This window comes from Mesocricetus auratus, unplaced genomic scaffold (genome assembly GCF_017639785.1).
Source record: "Mesocricetus auratus isolate SY011 unplaced genomic scaffold, BCM_Maur_2.0 Super-Scaffold_100010, whole genome shotgun sequence".
Classification (NCBI taxonomy): Eukaryota; Metazoa; Chordata; class Mammalia; order Rodentia; family Cricetidae; genus Mesocricetus; species Mesocricetus auratus.
In genome coordinates this window covers 15,562,574-15,586,329 of record NW_024429194.1, presented here as the reverse complement: position 1 = coordinate 15,586,329, position 23,756 = coordinate 15,562,574, and the positions used below count along the sequence as shown (strand labels likewise).

At 37.3% G+C, this 23,756-nt stretch overlaps 1 long non-coding RNA gene across 1 annotated transcript in view; it reads right to left on the bottom strand.

Moving 5' to 3' along the window:
• Positions 1-6,915: 6,915 nt before the first annotated feature.
• Positions 6,916-23,756, bottom strand: part of LOC121142607 — a 57,953-nt gene continuing 41,112 nt past the window's right edge. The window contains exons 3-4 of the long non-coding RNA XR_005879625.1: positions 9,046-9,158; positions 6,916-7,226 (exon numbers count right to left, since the gene is read on the bottom strand). This is a non-coding gene — a long non-coding RNA (uncharacterized LOC121142607). The remainder of the gene's footprint in view (positions 7,227-9,045; positions 9,159-23,756) is intronic.

Genomic DNA, 23,756 nt, shown 5'->3' with positions numbered 1-23,756 from the left:
ACATCTCCCATTTGTAAAAACTTTGCAAGAATGTATAACGTCAAATTGAATTAGAGCCAGCAACTTGATGATGCGATGGTGGGATTCAAACATGAGTGGTATATTAGTACAGTTCAGAATGGATTCAGAAGGGTCTGTTGCTTATCCTTATGCTTTACATATTTTCTGGTGTTTTTAGGAAAATATTTTCAAGTAACATTTCACTTTTCTACTCTTAGTTTGCTTTTTCTGGTTGGGTTTTTTTGTTTGTACTTTATTTTTTTATCTATTAGATTAATGCTTGCTTCCGTGGATGAAATAAAGGCATATGAATTTACTGGCTTATTAAGTCAGACTAGACAATTCTTGACTACTGTGTTGGGAAATTGTTGTAGACTTATAGCCTCCTACACAAACATTCCTGAGTGAAAACAGAATAACTCAAAAAGCAAGTAGTTTTCTTTTCATAAAATAATTTACTTATTGAATATTACCTAACAATCTCAGTTGCTATCACATTTGTGAATGAAGCATGTAGGGCCAGTTCTGGCTGCAAGAAAAGTTGAGAAGCCAAATTGGTGGGGTTAATAAAAAATAAATAGAATCAACATGAACCCGACATGTCCCCAAGGGCTCATGATTGAAGACTCAGTCTCCAGAAGGCGGCACTATTTTATACATGTGGACCTTTAGGAGGTGGGGCCTGGGTGACAGAAGTGGGTCATTTGAAACAAACCTTTGCAAGTTATGCAAATCACATTTCTTTCCTCCTCTCTCTTTTCCTCATCTCCCTGGCTCTGTGTGGACTGCTATATGACCCCCACAGCCATGAACCCATGCCTTCCCAAACGTGGTGGATACAATGCTACTCTTATCACATGCTTCTGCTATGAATTTGGTTGCAGTGGCAAAAGAAAAAATATTGTATAATGGCTGCATTTGTGCTGTCGTAACACTCAGACGTTTACTTTGTATGCCATTGAGCAGACTTTGTGGAAGGGACATGGAAGGGCTAAAAGACATGGATTAGAGAAACCCCACAATGCCAGAGACTCATGACCCACTCCAGTGGAAGCTGGAAAGTAGAGAATGCTGGTAGAAGTGTATGGAGTGCAGACTGTACCAATAAGGTTTCCCAAGTGACAAGTCCCTTCAGGAAATGAATTGGAATTCATTTTCATTACATTCTGGCAAATAATGTGTCTATGTTTTCCCCCTGTCCTCAAGACTGTGATAAAGTTGAACATGAAAATTGTGGACTTACTTATTCAGGAAAAGAAGTTTTGAGACACCATAATATCTACACTCTGTCATAACTATTTTTCTCTCCTTTGAACCAACCTTACAGTGTGATCTGAGAACAGGGTAAAGCAGAGAGATTTGAAATAATATGAATGTAAGATATTAAGCAAGATCAGACCTCAGAAATAAACTGTGTGTTCTCTCTCATACATGGAATCGTTTGAACAGTATATTTATATGTATAAGCAAAAGAACATATGGATACAGTATAACATGAAGAAAGGTATTGTTTGTTGTTTTACTCTTTTGGCCTTTTGTTCTTTTTGAGAGGACACCACCAAGCTCCAAAATAAATCACACATAGAGTCTTATTATTACTTATGAATGCTCAACCTTAGTTCGGCTTGTTTCTAGCCAGCTTTTCTTATCTTAAATTAACCCATCTACCTTTTCCCTCTGGGCTTCTATCTTTTTTATTTCTGTATGTCTCACTTTCCTTCTTACTCCGTGGTTTTCTAGGTGACTGGGTGGTTGGCTCCTGACATCCTCCTCTCCTTCTTGTTCTCGCATTCTCCCACTCTTGTTTCTCATTTCTGTTTGTACTCTCTGCCTGCCAGCCCCACTTATCCTTGCTATTGGCTTTATTAGGATCATGGGGTGTTTTAGGCACAGTAACCCAGCTTCACAGAGTTAAACATATGTAACATAAACAAAAGTTACACACCTTAAATAATATTCTCCAACAGAAATGGGAATAAGAGAATGAATACAAGGGGGTGAGGAAGGACTGGATGCAGGTAACAGTAGGGGTTATGAAGGAGGAGATAAAGATAATTGTTTTTCTGGTTCTAACACTGTCATAGACTTTTTGTTTTGTTTTTAGTGGAAAGTAAAAACATAAAATGTATTTGATTTCAAATGTGTGGAATTTAAGGTGAAGTTCCACATGTTCTCTTCTGAATGCCTACTCTAACTGTACAGAGGTTCATTGAGGTGTATAGACTTTATATCTGGTTAGTTTTGGTATGTGATGTTTTTACTTATTTGTAAGGCTTTTTATAATAAGGTTTATAAACATAATAAAAAAGAAAGGTTGGTGACATAATGGGCCAATTACATCTTAAGTGTACGAACATCCATTAGTGATTTCATACAGGTTGCTCTATTAGGGCTGGGATCTTGTTGGAGGAGGCAGGTAACTAGGGGTTGCCTTTGAGAACTCTATCATTCAACTGCTCATCCTTTCTCTCTGTATCTCTTGGTTTGTGTCTTTCTCCATGTGTCATTGCCTCTCTGCCTCTCTCTCCCTCTATCTCTGTCTTTCTGTCTCTCTGTCACTGTCGCTGCTGCCGCCTCTCTCTCTCTCTCTCTCTCTCTCTCTCTCTCTCTCTCTCTCTCTCTCTCTCTCTCTCTGTGTGTGTGTGTGTGTGTATGTGTGTGTGTGTTTTAAGAGCTTTCTTTTTTCACTTTTAAATTGATTCATGTTTCTATACATTTAAGAAAAATGTATTTGTGTATTACATCAAAACAAATGAATTGTTCTTTAAGTAAATATATTTCAAGGAAACCTTAAATTTTCTAAACATTAATTATAGCATTTGCAAAATCAAACTAAATCGAACTCATTATCTTCCAAATTTTAGCTTCTATAAAAACAATATGTAGATTCACGAATTTATTTTCAATTCTATTTGGATAATAAGCTGTTTAGCTCAGTAATTGTGTGTTACATGAAATGATCTGCCCTTATTTTTAAACTCTTTTGCTTTTGTGCAATTTAATTAACACCAGAGTCTCCAAGAAAATGTGATATATAGACACAATACTTATGCTGATTGTAAATCAAGTAGTTGGTCATCTACATGACATTAGCTATGTAAAATAGATAAAGGGTTGTTGTTGCTGGAGTTTCTTGTTCTGGCAAGCCGCACAGATGCCCTTCAGTTCCAAATAAACACATGGACGCTAGATCACTTATAAAACTCTTGACTGATGGCTAGAGCTTCTTCCTGGCTAGCTCTCTCTTAGTTATTAACCCATAACTACTAATCTATGTATTTTCACATGGTCTTGGCTTGCTAGAGAATGTCCGGCCCTGTTTCTTCTTTGGTGGCTACATAGCATCTCTCTGCAATCTCTCTCTGCCTACTTTTCCCAGAATCCTTCTCCTAGCCCCACCTATCTTCCTGCCTCTATTGGCCAAACAGTATTTATTCATCAACAAATAAAAGAAACATATATACAGAAGGACATCCCCCATCAGGTTGCTGATAATTTTATTATTTCTTCCTTATTTCTTCCTGAGCATGATGTTTTCTACTTTAAATCATATTCATACCATAGAGTTAGTCTTAAATTAATCACACTATTAAAGTAGGGTGGAGGCAGGGGGGTTAGTTCTATTTGTTAAATAGTTGCCTAGCATTCGCAAGCCTTAGGTTTCCTACAAGTTAAACCAGGGAGGATCACAGGGTACCCATGTAATTCAAGCACTTGGGAGTGAAGAATGAGAGGGGTCATCAGACATTCCCTTTCATCCTCTGCTATTCTGTCAGTTTGTTAGGTAGAAAAGCAAACTGATGCAGAGAGTGGATATCCTGATGGCAGAGACAGAGGTTTTTTGACTCTTTCTCATAGGCAGTCTAAGTTAAATCCTATCCCGTAATGAATGTGATTGACACTTTAGTCAGTTCTGTTTCACAAAAAATGGACAAAACAGATCATGTATCACTCCTACTTCTTTACAGTGTAAGTGCATATGGATATGTGTGGAGATCCTAGCTGCCATTGAATTTTGGATTTCTAATCTTGCCAGATACAAAATAAAGTGTACACTGCTTGCTTTTGGAATGATTGCCGTAAAACTAATGGCTTTACAAACATGTTCACATTAGAGTACCACATAATTTTTAAAACTGACCAAGGAATGAAGGAGATTTGTCATGGAAGGCTTTGTACACTTGGGAAAACATGGAGTGCTTCAGCCCCGGAGGATTTGCTTTGCCTTTCGTCATGCCCTTTCCGTGTGGAGACTGTGTGAGAGTGTTGTGTACACCAAATAGTGAATAGTAATAGAAACCAAATTGCCTGTCTTATTGTCTAATGTTAATTAAAACCAAATGTCCTTCCTACAAGGCAGCTAATGTACTTTAATTATTTGGATTTGTGCTGAAAAGACAAGAAGGAACACGTAATTATTAAGGGGGAAGAGTACACATTATCTCAACAACTGCTCCCAATGTGAAATGGTATCATTTTTCCCTCTATATAACTTGAATACTTGTCAAGTAATCTACTTCATCTACTTAAACAACACATTAGTTTTTTTTCTCAGTCTTATAAATTTAAAATTGTCTTTTGTATTGAGTTTAACCTTTCCAATTAAAATCAGTTCAAAGCTATACTATGTTTTTACTGTTTTGATGTGGAATAAAATTTAAAAATACTAAGCACTACTTTACTGAGTGAAGAGATTTAGAGACTATAAAATTAAGATCTGATGAGAGCATTTTCTATTTAAAGTTGAGAAAAATTATCTTAAAGATTATTAAAATTGGATAAAAATATCTATATGGATTAGGGATCAGGTAAAGATTTGACAAGACAAAGCCTGTAAAAGCCAGCTAGATCTCATGTGACCTTTGCCATAATTACCCAGATTTAGGAAACAAATAAAACCTGAGGCTATTGGTTCACATACTTAAATATTTAAATTGTTTTTCAGGCTCTTCTTTATATGAGTTCACTTTCTTTGGATGTTAAATAAATAATTCATTCTCCCAGAGAATCTTTGCTTGCCTTCTAAACAGAGAGAGTAGAGAACTGTCTGAAGAACTCAAATCTTTTGCCCAAGTATATTAGTTCTTCACAGCCATGGAAACCACCTGGGAATTCAAGTTAGATGAGAGTATGTTTTTTCAGTCTTCAAAACTTGCATCTGCATATAGTCAGTTAGTTCCCTGCATTGGATTACATTTGCTCTGGTGTGCATATGTTTAATAGCATGCCTGCATTTGTGACTGACATGACTTCATGTATTTGTGCTAAGGCAGTGAATTCACCCAGCAACGTGGAAAAGAAAGAGACATTGGGACACCGAGATCAGTTGGATGCTAACTTCAGATGCTACTCAATGTGCTGCTAAGAACCAGGAACTCTTAAGGATTTATGAGATGTGACAGCCTTTGGAGAAAAGAAGAGCATTACCATTATGCTTTAGAATCCATTCAAGGATCAGGTGGAAAGTTGACAGACTGAGACTGACAAGATGGATCAGCAGAAACTGATCTTCTAGAGGACTGAGTTTGGCTCTCAGAACCCACATCAGGCCACTTACAGTTGCCTTTAATGCCAACTTAGGTGCTCCAGTGACAATAGACTATTTAAAAATGAAAATTATAATTGAAAAATGCAGGTTAACAATCTAGTGAAATAAATCAATCTTGCAGTCATATTACGTATGTTTTCAAGATTAACCAGATATATTTCAGATGGATAGGTAATCTTCAATATTTCAGAGACCTATAGAATTTGGCATTTAAAATGTTTGATGACATAAAGCTTTTCATGACAGCTAGGCACATCTGCTCCTGGTAGCACCAATCTACTTCATAAAACGATGATGGGCATCTAAAAAACCGCCATAGGGAGTATGATTTCATTGCAGCAAAACTAGCCATTTTGGAAAGAAACTGTCCTTACTTCAACTGCTGCCAGTATACCATCCAAAGTGGGCATACAGGACACAAAGAAAAGTGATTGATGAATTTTGCCAAGACAAGGTGAGTCAGTCCTTCAAAACTCCTGCATCATAGAAAAGTCTGCCAGATATTCCAGGCCTATAGGCTGAAGATAGATGCCCAATATTGCAGAGAAAACTTGGGTGTCTGTCCAGGCAGCCATATGTCTCTGTCATTTCTATAGTTTTGGAAGTGGCTTGCACTGCACTTCCTGTTTACTCGGGTAATATTTTATCCTTCTGTGGTGTTGATGGAGTTGAAGACTAGGCAGTTATAGCCAGTTTTCCTTTGTTATGATAGGAGTGAGTTCAGCACAAAACTTTGGGCTTGCCAGGGTAGGATAAATAATGGAGTATTTTCACTGAATTAACCAAATGCAAATGGACTGGATATTGTAAACATAATTCTTACTTGTTAATTTTTATTATTGTATATGGATTTACTATGTTAAAGTTAAAGCATTTCCTTCTTATTTAGACAAAAAGGGGGATGTTGTGGAGTAGAATATTCTTAACTGTGTAGAGATTGTTGCGTTTGTTTATGCTACATTTGTTTAACTATGAAACACCTGCTGCTCTTTCATCTTGACTTCCTAAGACAGCAGATTTGTTTAGTAAAGAGCAGAGTGGCTAATAGCTAGACAGAAGAGGGATATGAAAGGCTGAGTGGCAGAGAGAAAAGGGGACCAACCAGCCAGTGGGGACCAGCTAGCCAGGAATGGAGGAAGCAGGAAAGCATGATAGACAACAGGAATATGAAGTAAATGAGCCTCTGGGTAGCATACCGACTAATATAATGTAGATTAATAGAAATGGGTTAATTTAAGTTTAAAATAAGCTAGCTAGAAACAAGCGTAAGCTAAGGTTGAGTTCTCGTAATTAATAATACCTCTCCATATCTTTATTTGGGAGTTGGTTGTTGGCCCAAAGAAAATCACAACTACAACAGTCAGATAGTTTTACAAACGAGAAAAAACATTTATTCAGTATTCTCATAAGAAATCTGTTAGAAGGTTGAGTTTACTTTGGCTTATAAGGTTGTCTACATAACAGGTTTCAAATTCGTTTTTCCAGCTTTCACAAGGTGGAAAATATCAGGACTTTAACGTTCGGTTTTCTAGCTTTTTAAATTGGAAGCTATATGCAGGAATCATGAATTCCAACTCAGCTGCTGGTGATGAAGAATTTTTGCTGTCCTGTTGGAGTCATGGTGCTTGCCTGTTCTCCCTGCTCTGCTTCTGTGAAAGCCACCGTTGTCTCTGGATGCCTGAGAGATACATAACATGGCTTGAGCAGCCTCTTCCTCAGAAACACTCTACTGAATCTATGTCCACAAAACACCCAGAATAGTTTAAAACCTCTAAACTCTATAAGATTTTTGGTAATGTTTGTTGCCTCTGGCAATGGCAGTAAGTATGCTTTTACCTCATGTCTATTTTCTTGAATAATTTCTCCAGTTAACAAGTGAGAATAAATGTGAATAAGAGAAATTCAAGTAAAGAAGCCATTTATTATGACTAATAAAACCTTCACTGTAATTTTTGTACAGGAATTTTAAACCATTACCTTGAAACCATGGTGGAGAAAACCACTTTCATTTGTAATTGATACACTATGTTGTGCTTATTTATTACATCATGGGTGTGTAATGAATTGTACCTATGTATGTTTGTAGTTTACTTCATAACTCAATGATAATTGAAATCATATCTTAATAATATGGTAAAAGTTTTGGCTTAAAATAATTTCTACTTGAAGTTTTGCATAAGTTAGTTAAGTAATTGACTTAGTAAAGCTTAGCTCATTGAATACCTATTTACCTAGGAACATGGGCATCTTCAATCGTTAGAAAGGACAGGTTTTACTTTAACTCCTGAGAATAACGTAGCTAGCATGTTTAGAAAACTATAACTTTAACACTAAAGGGTTTTATGATAACTTTTAAACTATGGGGTGAAATTAAGGTCTAGGCAGAAATGAAAAGAGACTCCTGATCATGATATTCCTGGGGATCTAATTCAATTGCTGGCACCAGAAAAGAGCAAAGGAGACAAGTGTTCCACACCATCGAGATGTGCTGTGTAAGCCATGAGCTCAAGCAAACATGGGTGAACTAAAAGTAAATGTTACTGGATTTTGCAACTTTCAAATTCTAATTCGGTATGTTTGCACCCACTGATTGCAGAGCCATGGAGCCAGGCACACACACACACACACTTAAGAGCAATTATTTGCTCACTAAAATAATTTCATAAAGTAAACCAAGTCTTCAACTATTAAATTAAAAAATAATAACACAAGGCCAAGTCTAAATATTCATGTAGAGTATATAGAATTAAGATTATCTTGTGGTTATTTTATGCTGTTTGAGTCAGAATTCCAGGAGCACACCACCAGTTGTCTGTAATGATTGTCAAACATATTCATGCACAAAAAAATGCTTACCATGAAGACAAGAGTACATTACATCCAAGTCAAAAAAATTCTACATCAATAGGAAATAAGTTTAATTTTCACCATGGTTTAGTGTCTGGTAAAGACTGTTGTACAATGTATAATTTAACAGAAGTACCTTCTTTGTTTCTTGAGCTTACTTGAGTTTCTCTTTTCACACCTCTTCAACAAAACATAAAAGGACAAACAAAATCATCGGGCACGTACAGCCACCATTGCAAGGACTTAGCCCAAGAGAAGTGAATTGCATACAAATGAAGGGTAACACCGAGATAAACCTGAACTTACATTTTATATGGTGTAGCCAATAAATCCATTTGACTCAGGCTTTTCGTTTAACTGCTTGTGTTCGCAAAAGAAGGACAGGATGGAGTCTATGAGGAAACAGATGTAGCTTGCCTACTTTCCTATTAATACCTCAGGTAGTTATTTTATAATTCATTTTGTGCTTTTTATGTCTTATTGACAAAAGCAACTATATTGAATAATAAACGCAAAGAATATTTGTAACTTGGTCTGAAGGTGTAAATACGTCCACAAAGAGTATATCATTTCTAAAATGGGACCAAAACATATTTCTAAAAAAGATCAAAAGGGAAGAAATAGGGATTTCTGACATTTCACAAACTTACTTTAAGATGTAGTCTGGCCGTCAGGAATTTTAAACCATTCCTCTAATTGTCAGATGAAGCAAGGCTCAGTGAGGCAGTATTCTTCATTAAGAAATTTTTAACTCGGTAATGATCTGGGCCAAGTGGAATGAAGAAAATCAATTTAAAAGAACGCAGCATCTTTTAAAAAGAATAATCGCTTGTTCTTCATACCAAATGAATAATTCAAATGACCATTAGCCACAATTATCATACGTGGCCAAAGGAAAATGGAAAATTGTATAATTTCATGGATGCTAATTGCATTTTTATTAAGGGAGAGAAATTCATGTGCTTGGTGAATTGGGCTGCACTATTAACACAAAATAACTATTTGATTCCTTTGAAATAATCAGACTTTCAAACTTTTAATTACATATGGATCTGTGATTTTCTAACATATCATTTAGTTATAGAAAAATATATGAATATATACAATATCCAGCTTCACTGAGTCACCTCAAAAATAGTTTAATGGAAACCTTGAACCTATGACTGCACCCATTCTACCTAGCTTGTGTTATATGATTTATCCTCATGTTGAGATTTAATACCAATTTTTAGTTCTTCCTTTGCTTTCCCAAATGGCTAGAGCAACATTCACCATGATACCCAACATATATTACCACATTCCTTACTTTGTTGTTTCATTTTGTATATCTGGAGTGTACAGAATGAGCCTTGAGAGTCATGCATATAGTGAGACAGCAAGGATAGCCCCCTAACATAGCCCATGCAAAACTTTTTATGAACAAACATCTCTGCTACTACAACTTATTAGACTTCATATTTGCCTAAGTATTTATGGCCATTATTGCCAAAATTTATTACATAAGTGTTCATTACATACTTTTTTGAAATCATAAAAGTGATGCTTTTATTGAGAAATTGCAAATTTTTCAAAATGATGAATCATAAGATTGAAGGCAGGAAGCTAAAGAAATACTAGGTGGGGTACAATTTTGTGTATTAATGTAAAAGACCTTTCATTTATTTAAATGTGTGCACTTTTTCCTGGAAAGAAATTTACAAAGACAATGCTCAACTTAAATACATTTGGACAAGAATTATTTGTAGATACTAAAACTAGTGAATAAATTTTTGAAGAATAAGATCATTGCATAGTTTTCAGACATCTCCATATTATACTTATTAGTTACAATGTAGAAAATAGTTAACAACAGTGGGAAAACCATACAGATTCTACCTCAAGCAGTTAATCAGAATTAGTAACATAGGAATTGAACAAAACACCATCATGAGTCACTGATGAAAAGGGTACTTTATCATCACTTATGTGGCATTCCAGCTTAAAAGCATAAATCAAGTTGTAAGTAAACAGCAGATAAACTCAAAGTGGAAAAGCATTCAACAAGAGGATGTAGGCAGAAGAACTACAAAAATTCTAAGTAAAGTTATAAAAGACAAAGGTATAATGATTAAATGAGATTAAACAAAGCCAGGTGGCTAGGCGGTAAAGATGCATGCCACCAAAGCAAATTATGTGAATGTAGTTCCCAGAATCCACATGGTAGAGGTAGAAAATAGACTCCAATAAGTTATCCTTTGACATGCATATGTGTACCCTGGAACCCATGTGCCCACATATTACACAAGTTAAATTCAACAAAATGAAAGGGAATAAACATGAATTATGTGTTTAATGGTTAATTCCTGACTTTTCACCATAAAGACATTATTGACACAACTGAAAAATCTTAATAATGTCTGAATGTTGTATAATAGTGTTATATCCACCTCTAATCCTAGTACTCAGAAGGCAGAGGCAGATGGATCATTGCATACTTTTTGAGTGAGGATATGCAATCTCTGTTTTTGTGGACTGTTCTTCATTAAGTCCACTTCAGTGTAAGTGCATTCCTAATGTCAGAACTGTACCACTGCTAACATACCTTCAGAACAAATGTGGCAGTATGTGCACAGTAATGACGCAAGGGGCAGCCCATGGAAACCAGCTTCTAAACTTTATTGCCGTTGATTATTACTGAAAGCGATCATCAAGTGGGAACTGTGAAGGAATGAGGGTACACAGATTTTCCTAAGACAAAATTGCTTATTCAGTTATTTGTAAAGACAGAATTCCTGCAAATGGTAAGAGAGCATGTTAAAGTTCTTATTTATTTTAATGGACTAGAATGAAAAGTAGCTCTTTACTCACATTTACACTATTGGAAGAAAACCCAAGGTTTTATTTATTTGATCAGCAGCTTGGAGCATTAAAACCCAGTCTCTGCATACATGGGTCGTGTACGCCAACTATTTTTAGATCTGTATTGCAGAGCTTCCAAACTATGGGTACAGCCATGTTTTGTGTACACACTGGAAATCTGCGTAGGAGCACACTTATTTCTCTTTCCCTTTAGAGCTTTTGAATATAGCCTAAGGACTGTTGAGTTAGGCAAGGAAGAGAAATTGGGTAGAGTGGTAGAAGGAAGAATCTAATTTCTTATTCAGACAAGCACACCAATCTGCCTGGGGGAGATGACTCCTGTAGTACAAGAGCTTTCCCCACAAGCTTAATAACCTATGTTTCATGCCTGAATCCACCTCAAAGTGAACAGAGATAGCCTACTTCAGAGCTGTCCTCTGATCTCCACCTGCATGCTATAAGCTGTGACACACATGTGGTCACACTCATATATATGCACACACACATTCTCTCACATATAAAATAATAAAATTAATTATAAAATAATAAAAATAATTGAGGCAAAGTATGTTATGCAAAACTATTACTGAAAGAGCTTATGGAATATACAACTGGAGTGAGATGTTTGCAAAGATAGGTATGCAATAACATAACTCATACATTTTCTACTTGATAATGTCACTCTAGATATGTAAGGGACTGTAAGTCAACTGAATGGCAATGTACCACCACTTACTTCTGTTATAAAGTATAAATCCTCAGAAAACTGTTAATCATGTTAGGAGCATACTAATGCTTGGGAAATAATTAATGTGGCTCCTATAGAGTTGCCTGCAAGTCATCATCCTGCGGATGCAGTAGAGAACAGGCCTAATTTTTTAAGAGAAAGGTACAAGCATATATAATGATCTCTGCTTTCCCTGTAAGTAAACAAAATGCAGCCTGAGGCAATGCTGAACAGATTTTGTAATTATAGTAAAGCCTGTTTGGTGATGTTGTCAATGGGTTAGAGAAGCAGACTCAATCAAGTTTCTGAGTTCATCCATGTTCTTTTGGATGTTTCTCTGTAACACCTCAGGTAGTGAACCTAATAACATTTAAATAAATAAATAATGACACTCCAGAATTCATTATGTTCTGACATACCTTTGTTTGTTTGTTTGTAAAGCAATCTGGGTGTCTATATCTTGGGAATTTAGAAACCAGTTTTTGCCAATTTTATTTAGAAATAAGACAACAAAGGGCAGGTTAATATTTCAGGTTTCATCCAGGTTCCAGCCAACAATGAAATTTCATATAAATGGAAAAGGATATGCCATGTACTAAGACTATTATTTCTGTGGTATTAATAATATATTAGCAAATAAAGGTGAAAATAAGCACACTAGTGTTTAAGACTGATCATTTCATATACTTTTTATATTGAAATAATATATTTATTTTACATCCACAGTGTAGCCTCCCTTCCATTCTCCCTTCCCTGCACTCCCACAATCCACTCCTCTTCTGTATCCTGTCAGAGGGGGACAAGATTCCCATGGGAACCAACAAAGCATGGCACCTTTCTCCTGTATTCAGGTTAGACAATGCAATTTAGCATGAGGAATAGGTTCCCAAGAGTAAGCCAAAGCACCAGGGAGAGTCCATGCTCCCATTGCCAGGAGACCCACAAATAGAAAAAGCTACACAACTGTTACATATATGCAGAAGGCCTAGGTTGGTCCCATACAGGCTCCCTGGTTGTTAGTTCAGACTCAGTTTCCATGAGACAAGCTAGCCATTCCTGTGATGTCCCTGACCCCCTGGTTCCTATAATCCATCCTCTCTCTCCTCAGCAGGACTCCCCAAGTTCAGCACAATGGGTCTTTGAAGATCTTTCCCTGTTTTTGTTTTGTCTCATTAACAGTGTCCTTATCTTACAGTAACTTTTCAGTTTTATGAGGTCCCACTTATCAGTTGTCTATCTTAATGTCTGTACTACTGGTGTTTTGTTCAGGAAGTTGTCTCCTGTGCCAATGTGCTCAAGGCTATTCCTCATTTTCCCTTCTATCAGTTTCAGTGTAACTGGATTTATGATGATGTCTTTGATCCACTTGAACGTAGACCATGATCAGTTGATTTTTGACAAATCAGACAAAACTATACAATGGAAAAAAGGAAGCATCTTCAACAAATGGTGCTGGCATAAATGGATGTTGGCATGCAGAAGATTGCAGATAGATCCATGTCTATCACCTCTCACAAATCTTAACTCCAAATGCATCAAAGACCTCAACATAAATTCAACCACACTGAAACTCTTAGAAGAAAAAGTGAGAGATTCTCTTCAATAAGTTGATACAGGAGACCATTTCCTGAACATAACACCAGTGGCACAGACACTGAGATCGACAATTAACAAATGGGATTTCCTGAAACTAAGAAGCTTCTGTAAAGCAAAGGACACAGTCAACAAGACAAAAAGGCAGTCCAAAGAATGGGAAAAGATATTCACTAACGTCACATATGACGGAAGGCTGATCTCCAAAATTTACAAAGAACTCAAGAAGCAAGTCTCCAAAACACCAAAGGATCCAATTAAAAAGTGGCACACAGGACTAAATAGAGAATTGTCAATAGGGGAGTCTAAAATTCTGAGAGATACTTGAGAAAGTGCTGAACATCCTTAGCCATCAGGGAAATGCAAATCAAAACAACTGTGAGATACCATCTTACTCCTGTCAGAATGGTGAAAATCAAAAACACCAAGACAATTTATGCTGGAGAGGATGTGGAGAGAGGGGAACACTCCTCTACTGCTGGTGGGAAATCAGTATGGAGATTCCTCAGGAAAATGGGAATCAGTCTACCACAAGACCCAGCAATTCCACTCTTAGGCATATACCCAAAAGATGCACATTCATACAACAAGGACATCTGTTCCACTATGTTCATAGAAGCATTATTTGTAATAGCCAGAACCTGTAAGCAACCTAGATGCCCCTCAACTGAAGAGTGGATAGAGAAATTGCGGTACATTTACACAATGGAGTACTACTCAGAAAAAAAAAAAACAATGGAATCTTGAAATTTGCAGGTAAATGGATGGCACTAGAAGAAACCATCCTGAGTGAGGTAACCCAGTCACAAAAAGACAAACATGGTATGTACTCACTCATATATGGATTTTAGACATGGATCAGGATAGTGCCAGTCTGCCCTTCCACTGACTAACAGAGAGTCTGGGTAGCAGGAAAGAACCTAAGAGAGATATGCATGGTACTCCAGAGAAGAGGAATGAGGCAAGATCTCCTGAACAGATTGGGAGCACGGTGAGAGGTGGGGGGGATTAGGAGCTGGGAAGAAGAGAGGGGGAGAAGAGGAAGAGAGAGTAGGTCATTGGGAATAGGAGGGTTGAGTGGGGGGTAAGTTAGGGGGAGAACAGGATGAGAAATACCATAATAGAGGGAGTCATAGGTTAGAAGAGAGATCTGGCACCAATGAGACCTCTAGCGATCTAAAGGGATGACACCAACTGGCAAGCTAAGCAATAGTGGAGAGACCACCTCAAATGCCCATTCCTGATAATGAACTTGACGTCTACACTATATGCCATCCTAGAACCTTCACCCAATGACTGAAGGGAACAGAGGTAAACACCCATGGTTAAACACTGAACTGAACCTATGGAACCCAGTGACAGAGAGAGAGGAGCAATGAGCAAATTGGCAAAGAATGGGCTGGTGAAACCAGTAGAGTCAGCTGATCTGAACAAGGGGGAGTTCTTGGACCCCAGACTGACAGCTGGGAGGCCAGAATAAGACTGATCCAGACCCCCTTAGTGTGAGAGTCATTGAGGAGGCCTGGGCATCCTATGTGGCCCTGGGCAGTGGATCAGTGTCTATCCCTGGCATACAAATGGACTTCGTGTGTCCATAACACAAAGAGGGATGCTCTCTCAGCCTGGACTCTTAGGGGAGTGCCTGGACCCTGCCCTGAGCGAAATGACAGACTCTGGGTATCCCCTATGAGCAAGGAAATAGGGATAGGGTGGGAGGTGGGAGGTGTGGGAGGAGGGGAGGGAGAGGGAACTGGGACTGACCTGTGAAGCAAGCTATTTAAAATTAAAGTAATAAAAAAGTTAAAAAATAGTAAAAAAAATAGACTAGTTTGCTTTAAACATTAACCACTGTTCTCAGCACTATATAGACCTGATAACAAATTCCACGGTCTAACAAAATACAGGGAATATATGGTTCTATACAAGGGAAATAGTATACACTGGAAGACCCGACAATGACTTTTACGTGGCCTTCATATCATACTCAAACCTAAATTGAGAAAACATATTGATTTGCAAAAGATTACTTTTGTGAATTTTATTAAGTAGGACTCCATGTTTTTCCTGTTTTATGGGTGTGAAGAAATGGATGCATGTGTGTGTTGTGTGTGTCTGGCTATATGTGCATGAATAAGTGTGTGTGTGTGTGTGCATGTGCACGTGCATCTATGAGAATTGAGGATAACGTCAGGTATCTTCTGTACATGACTGGACTACTATAGCTGTTGCCTGTGAAATATTAATTTTTAACAAAAAGGGGAGTCAGTTTTTTAAATTAATAAGCAAATAAGTCGTACTTTTTGGTTAGTTGGTTAACAGTATTATAAACAGTGCTTTAATACTCTTTATAAGTTTGATGATTCTAAAATTTTATATGGAAACCCATTGTAAAAATAATAAACTCTTAAACTCTTAATTTTCAGAAAATCACAAATTTTACTATATTTAAATCTGCAGTAAATAATTGATATCAGCTATGATTTTCAATTATGTTAGCATACAGGGATACTATGAAAAAGAGCAATTATTTTTCAAGCTACTGAGAGAATAAATTAGCATTCAGTTACAATATTTCAATTATACATCAAAACTAATGAGTTTTAAGAATATTACTTTAATTTAAATACATAATGGAGTTAATAATTTTTAGTTTGTGCTTACACATTCTGCTGCTACTTCAGTTGGAAAAATGAATTAAAGTATCAAATATATGCATATAGCCTGTTAGACACATACCACCTCATGCTCACATACACACACACACACACACACACACACACACACAAGAACATACAGCAACCTTGACATGGAAATATGTCTAAAATATAATGTCTCCTATTGAAAAAGGGAAGAGCCACAAAGTTAGAAATTAGATTATCTTATAAGTGTTATACCCACATAAGAGTATAATTATTTGTACACTTTATTGATAGGAAAGTCTTTTTGTGTATATATTGTCCTATTGGTTGATAAATAAAGCACTGCTGTCCAATAGAGAAGCAATAGGTGGGACTAGGAGTCAAGGACGATTCTGAGAAATGTAGGCAAGAGTGGAGAGTCACCATATGATCCCGTGAGGACAGGGTGCAAGTCTGGCATTCTCAGTAAGATAAGACAATATAAAAATATATATTAGTAATTATGGGTTCATAATTAAGTCAGAACTAGCCATTAAGTAACCATAACAAACAGCTTTATTATTAATATAGCATCCTGAATGTTCATTTGGGACTAATGATGTTTAGGGACCAGGCTGACAGGAAGAATACACTGTACAGTCTATTATTTTTGTATTATATTACACAAGTAGAATTTTATGTGCTTTCTCCCTGTTTTGGGGTATATGAATGAGTGTGTCTTTGTGTATTGGTACATGTACCTGTACATGTATATGCATATGTGTGTGTGTGTGTGTGTGTGTGTGCATGTGCCTACCCATGCACAAGCATATGTAGAGACCACAGGGCAGCCTAAGTGTCTTCTATACATGCATTAAGAAACACTGGACATAAAATTTGCATTTATGCTCTAAACTACTCTGTATTACTGTTCTTCCCGCCAGTTTTTCACCTGGCAACATTCCAATCTCATGTTCCTGTATTTGCAATCAGGGTCATGCTAGAAATAGACTTTCCTCTAGAAGTTTATAGTCTGCCAGGAATAAACAGTTACATGGGAATTTCAATCAGTCATTATAGAAAATACTGTATTACTGAAATTGTTACATTATGGAAAATGTAACACTCTCAAGTTGCCTGACAACACAAGACTCCTTTGGAAGTCCAATTGCCTTTCACAGAGTCTTTCAGACACCACTCTTCAATGATTATTAATATATCTGCTGGTTATTTGAAAGGTCGTTTATGAAACTGAAAGGCATACCCCAAATTACAGTTGTCACATTATTAATGTGTGATTTGTTTCTCTTAAATATGTTTATGGAAGCAGTCTGTCCAAAATAGACAGCTGGAAATCATTCATGTGATATTTACTATTTTTTCTACAACCTTCACCAATATTTCGAAATGTTTATTCATTTTCTACAGGCATCCATCAGAAGGCACTATATAGCACAGATACTGGGGTTACAGTGGTCCATAGTGTCTGCAGACAGGGAGCTTGCATTTGAATGAGGTTGGAGTGGAGAAATAGCAATTCTGCACCAGGTGGTTCAAGGTGTGTTGTCTATGACGAAGTTACAGCAACAGATGTGAGAGTGAATGACAGGAGGGTGTGATGATTACTGGCAACCCTTCACATGACTGCCCAAGGTATCCTAGGAATGCCATTTTGTTTTTGTTGGTTATTGAAGTTCACTGACTCTTTTGTTTGAATTTTCTAAATATTGGTGTGACACCCAAATGTAAACCTGTTATATATAAACCTATGTGAGGATACAAAATGAACTTTTTTATGTACTAAGGAAATGTTTGAGCTGATTTATAATTATTTGAAACACAGAGGTGAATATCATTAGATAGAGGAGCATTTTGAGGCTATTGCTTTTAACACCATCTATTAAATAAAATTGATTAACTAAGGAATCTTAGCTAAAAATCAAAGTTATACTAAGCATCATCAACACCGAAAACTAAAAAGTGAGAAAAAAATCAGAGATGTCCAATTTACTTTGGAGATCTCACCATAATACCTTCTAAGACAGAACAGATAATTACCATGTCAAATGTGTTGCTTCATCTATGAGGTTTTATTGACTTGTCCTCATGTTAGTGTATGTGACTTTTGTTTTATGTTGCATTTGCTCAACTCTGTGAAGTTGTGTTACTGTGCCTGTCTAAAACACCTGAAGGTCCCAATTCAGAGCTGAAGAGCCGAAAGAGAGGCAGGAGCCAGGATAGGAGGGGCTGGCAGACAGAGAGGATAAATAGAAGGGTAACAAGAGTACATGGAGAGAATGACTTCAGGGTCAGCCACTCAGCCAGCCAGCTTCACAGCCAAGCATGGAGCAAGAAGCAAAATAAGATATGTAGAAGTAAGAACGATAAAATCCCAGAGGGGAAAGGCAGATGCATTAATTTAAGTAAGAAAAGCTGGCTAGAAACAAGCCAAGCTAAGGCAGGGCACTCATAAGTAATAATAAGACTCTGTGTGTGATTTATTTGGTAGCTGCGTGGTGAGTCCTTCGAAAAGCCAAAAGAGTAAAACATTGTACAGTATGTTAGTGCTCTTTTATCCATCGAATGAGATGTTAGGATTAACACGGCCCACTCAAGCAATATTAACAAGCGACAAAAGAGGAGAGTCAGGGTCATTGCATATGGACCACCTTCCCTCCAAGCTCAGATGCTGCAGTCTTCTCTCTAGCTTCTGTTCTATTTCCAGGGAAGGAGGTAGAGCTAAGCTTCAAAGCAGGGGCCTAGCTAGAAAAAGCAGATAATGCTGGCCATATTTTTCCTTCCTTTGCCTCCGATTTCTCTTACTGGCCTGATCAGCCTTGTTCATCAAAACCTTCCAGGGGCTAGTTACACAGGGCCATTACGCAGAGAATCCCTGTCTGGAGAAACAAAAACAAAAACAAAAAATTCTCCCAGGATCATGACACTCAGTACTGTCTTAGGCTCAAACAACGGATCACAACTTTGGATCGAAACTTCAGTATTTACGAGACAAAATACATCCTTTCTCATCTAATCTGCTTTTATGAAACTTATTTACAAAGCAGTAAGAAGAGTAACTTGCGCTATGATGAATGACTTTGCATTATAAACTGTAAGTTCAAGGCATTCTTTTGCTTTTCTGTACGTGTGCTGCTCATGTATGAAAAAGGCAAGTTCATGGGATCTGAAACGGTAGGCTCTAGACTTGTATATTGTCTTTAATCAATAAAGACAACTTTTAAGCAAGGCCAATTTATTTAAAAAATGTTCATTCAACATCTGTTTTGTGTCAAGACTTTGAACAACAAATAAAAGAATGAAGGAGACATACTTTTCCTCCAAGGAGGCTAAATTCCTCAGGATCCCTATGCAGAGTAGAGTGAAAAATCCATTGTGTTAAAGTCCTTTATAAATTGCAAGTGTTTATTATTTTTAAGCATGTGACTGATATTCTCTGTGAAGCTTCTTAAACTAAGGATAATCTTGTTATAGAATAAGTCCCAGTTTTTGTTTCATGTATTTTAAAATATAATTAAATATTTATCAAGGGAGTTAACAAATAATTGCTAAATAAAAACGAAGCACTTAGCATTATTCTAGTTAAAGGTAAGACAAGCATCAATTATGTTTCTTGGAATGTGGTTTCTTTCGAGACGTTTATGAGGATGCATGGGGTGGCATGAAGAAGAGAGACATAGAGATCATCTTCAAAAATGGTGTTTTGCTCTTTTATGTTTAAACCTTCTACTAAATAAATAAAGGTAGATCATTTATTATGTACTTTTTATAGCACAGTTTACATCCCGTCTGCATTTTCCCCTCTGTCCACTCCTCCCAGCCCCTCTTACCCAGTCCCCCTTTATTCCCATGCCCCAATCCACTCCTCCTCCATTTCTGTTTAGGAAAGGACAGGTCTCCCATGAGTATCAACAAAACATGGCATATCAAGTTGCAATAAGACTAAGCACCTCCCCATGTATTAAGGCTGGGCAAGGTGACACAGCATGATGAGTATGGTCCCAAAAGCCTGTAAAAGTGTCAGAGACAGGCCCTATGCCCACTGTTAGGAGTCCCACAAGCAGACAAAGCTGCACAACTGTAACATACGAAGAAGTCAGTCCCTCATAGACTCCCTGATTGTCGGTTCAGTCTCTGTTAGTCCCTATGATCCCAGTTTCATTGATTCTGTGAATTGTCTTGTGGTATCTTTGTCCTCTCTGGCACATCCTACCCTTTCTCCTCCTCTTCTTCATGATTCCTGAACTCCACCTAATGTTTGACTGTGGGTCTGAGTCTGCCTCCATCCATTGCTGGATGGCACCTCTCTGATGACAATTGAGCTAGGCACCAATGTGGTAACAGGACATGGATTCATCATGCTATGTATCTGCCATTTCTAGGAGTCTAAGCTGGGGTCTTCCCTGTAGAAACCTAGGAAATTTTTACTATGGGAGAAATCAGAGATATGAAGCTGTATTCATGCAAGTAAACATTCTCACAATGACTTCAAGAAATTTTTAAGCATCCACTTACAGTTGTTGGTATTATGTTTATGATTTCTTTACAATATAGTTGAAGTAGGCAATAAATTTCTTGCTACACCAAGCATTTGTCTAGGAGTATGCAGTAATCAATCAATATCCTAGGTTGTAGGAGGAAACAGTGTACTGCCATTAACCATGTGACTTACTAGAGGAGCACACAGATGAGGTAATAAAAGGGCGGTTTACCACATCACTAACCACACCCACTTTAGGCATGACCAAAGATGTATACGGAAGTAGGCGGTGAACTATGTCACATGTCTGGCCCACTTTTAGGCATGGCTAGGGGCGTTACGGAGGAAGGTATAAAAGACTGAACAATGGAAGTCTCGATCTCTTTTTACGGCTTTCCGGCTTCCAGTTCAGCGGCTCATCTGGGTTACTTGTTTGTCTGTTGTGAGTGATTTCTACAATAAATACTTATTTTTACTGTCAGTAAGTGTGCCGTTTATCGTGCAGTATCATATTGGTGTAAAAAGTTCTGGAACCCAGATCCAGGCACTCAGAAAGCGGCTGTTCCTCAGCCAGACCAGGCACACATGGACTCTCCTTTCGCTAAGTTCCCCACCACTTTTCTCGGGAAGGCACAATTCCCGCTGCTGGAAACCAGCACCTTCTACCTGCTGGTAAGTTTAAGTGGTATTCCAAGATTTCTTTCGCAGCCGTGTGCTCTTTCAATGGTGGCCTGCTGATTTCGGCCTGAATAAAACTCCACTGGTGACAAATTTAACTGCTTTATACAATGTCAACTAACATTACAATGCAGGATGTTGAGAATTTTCTTGTTTTTTGTATGGATGGGAATTTAGAAAGGGTTGAGGACCTACCTAGAAGGTAACTCCTACCCACGATGGTGATTATTAGTTTCATAATCAATATAATTTTGCTAAAGAGATGGTTCAAAAATAGGGCAAAATATGACAAACTTATAAAGGTCATACGGTTACCAGTTAAAGTAAATAATATGGTGATTAACAGCATTTAAGACACCAGAAGTGACGTCACCATCATAAATCTGAAGTCTTGACCCCCCCAATTTGTCCTTTGAAAGAGGTTAACGTTCAAGTCTTAGGGATTGGAACCCTATCTCAAGTTAAACAGAGCATTATATGGATTGACTTTATTGGGCCAGAAGGACAGAGAGGAAGGTTAAAGCCATATGTTGTAGATATTGCTATAAACCTCTGGGGTCGTGATCTATTATACCAATTGAATACGCAGATTAACATTCCTGCTATATCAGCCAGGAATTATAGACAAGCTTTTGGTGGTAGAAAGAATATAGTAAGGCAGTACAGAAAACAGATGCCAAACATACAGGCTGTACAGAAACAGGATGCTAGTGCCAAACCTAGAGAGCAACCAAAAGCTCTACCCTGGAAATGGCTGACAGATGAACCTGTCTGGGTGGGTCAATGGCCTATGACATCTGAGAAGCTAGAGGCTTTGGAGAAGTTAGTTCAGAAACAGCTAGATGCTGGACATATTGAGGAATCAACTAGTGCATGGAATTCACCCGTTTTTGTTGTCAAGAAGTCTGGTAAGTGGAGAATGGTTACTGATCTTAGAGCCATCAACAAGGTAATTCAGCCTATGGGTTCTCTACAACCTAGGATGCCGTTACCTTCTCTAATACCTAAGGATTGGCCAATTATAGTCATAGACTTAAAAGATTGCTTCTTCACCATACTGTTACAAGAAAACAACAGAGAAAAGTTCGCCTTCACAGTACCTACCAATAATAGTTCCCGACCAGTACAGAGATTCCAGTGGAAAGTACTGCCTCAAGGTATGTTAAATAGCCCAACTTTGTGTCAATATTTGTGCATAAACGACTAGAAATAATTCGTAAAAAATTTCCACATTCGTTAATATATTATTATGTGGATGGCATATTACTCTCTGATTCAAATAAGGATACTTTGGAAAAGATGTTTGAAGCAGTAAAGGAAACTTTGCCTCACTGGGGATTACAAATTGCCCCAGAAAAAATACAAAGAGGAGATTCTATTAAATATTTAGATTATAAAATAGACACTCAGAAAATTAGACCACAGAAAGTACAGATCAGAAGAGTTCATTACCAGACTGTTAATGATCTTCAACAACTATTAGGAGAAATCTCTCAATTACAGACAATTATCGGTGTAGAAGGGCATAATTTAAAACACCTGATAATGGCTTTAAAAGGAGATAAAAACCTAAACAGCCCATGAGTACTATCAGGTGAGACTGAAAAAGAAATAGAATGGGTAGAAAAGAGAATATTAGAAGCACATGTGGACCGGGTGGATGCAAAACTGGACTGTATTCTGGTTATTTTACCATCTATAGAATACCCCTCATGAATATTAATGCAGAGGGAAGACATCATACTAGAATGGGTATTTCTGCCACATAAACAGAATAAAAAATTGAAAACATATATAGAAAAGGTCTCCGATTTGATATTAAAAGGTAAGTTAAGGCTTCGTCAACTGACTGGGAAAGACCCAGCTGAAATTATTGTACCTTTAACTAATGATGAAATTTCCTACTTATGGAAGGATAATGAGTATTGTCAAATAGCTTTCAGTGACTTTTTGGGAACTATTAGTAACAACTATCCCAAAACAGAGAGAATCAAATTCATAAAGAAAACAATTTGGATTCTTCCGCCTATAATGAGGCAAACACCTATTTCTGGAGTTCTTACCTTCTACATGGATGCAAACAAATATGGTAAGGCAGGGTATAAATCAGGAAATATAAGTAAAGTAGTTCAAAGCCCTTACAACTCCGTACAAAAGACAGAGTTATATGACATTCTCATGGTACTTAACGACTTTACAGAGCCTCTCAATATATTCACAGATTCTCAGTATGCAGAGAGAGTTGTCTTGCACATTGAGACTAGAGAATTTGTTTCTGATAGTACAGAATTAACCTCATTGTTTTTACAATTACAGGAAACCATCAGAAACAGGACTCATCCTATATATATAACACACATCAGATCCCATACAGGTCTGCCAGGTCCTCTGGCACAAGGCAATTATGAA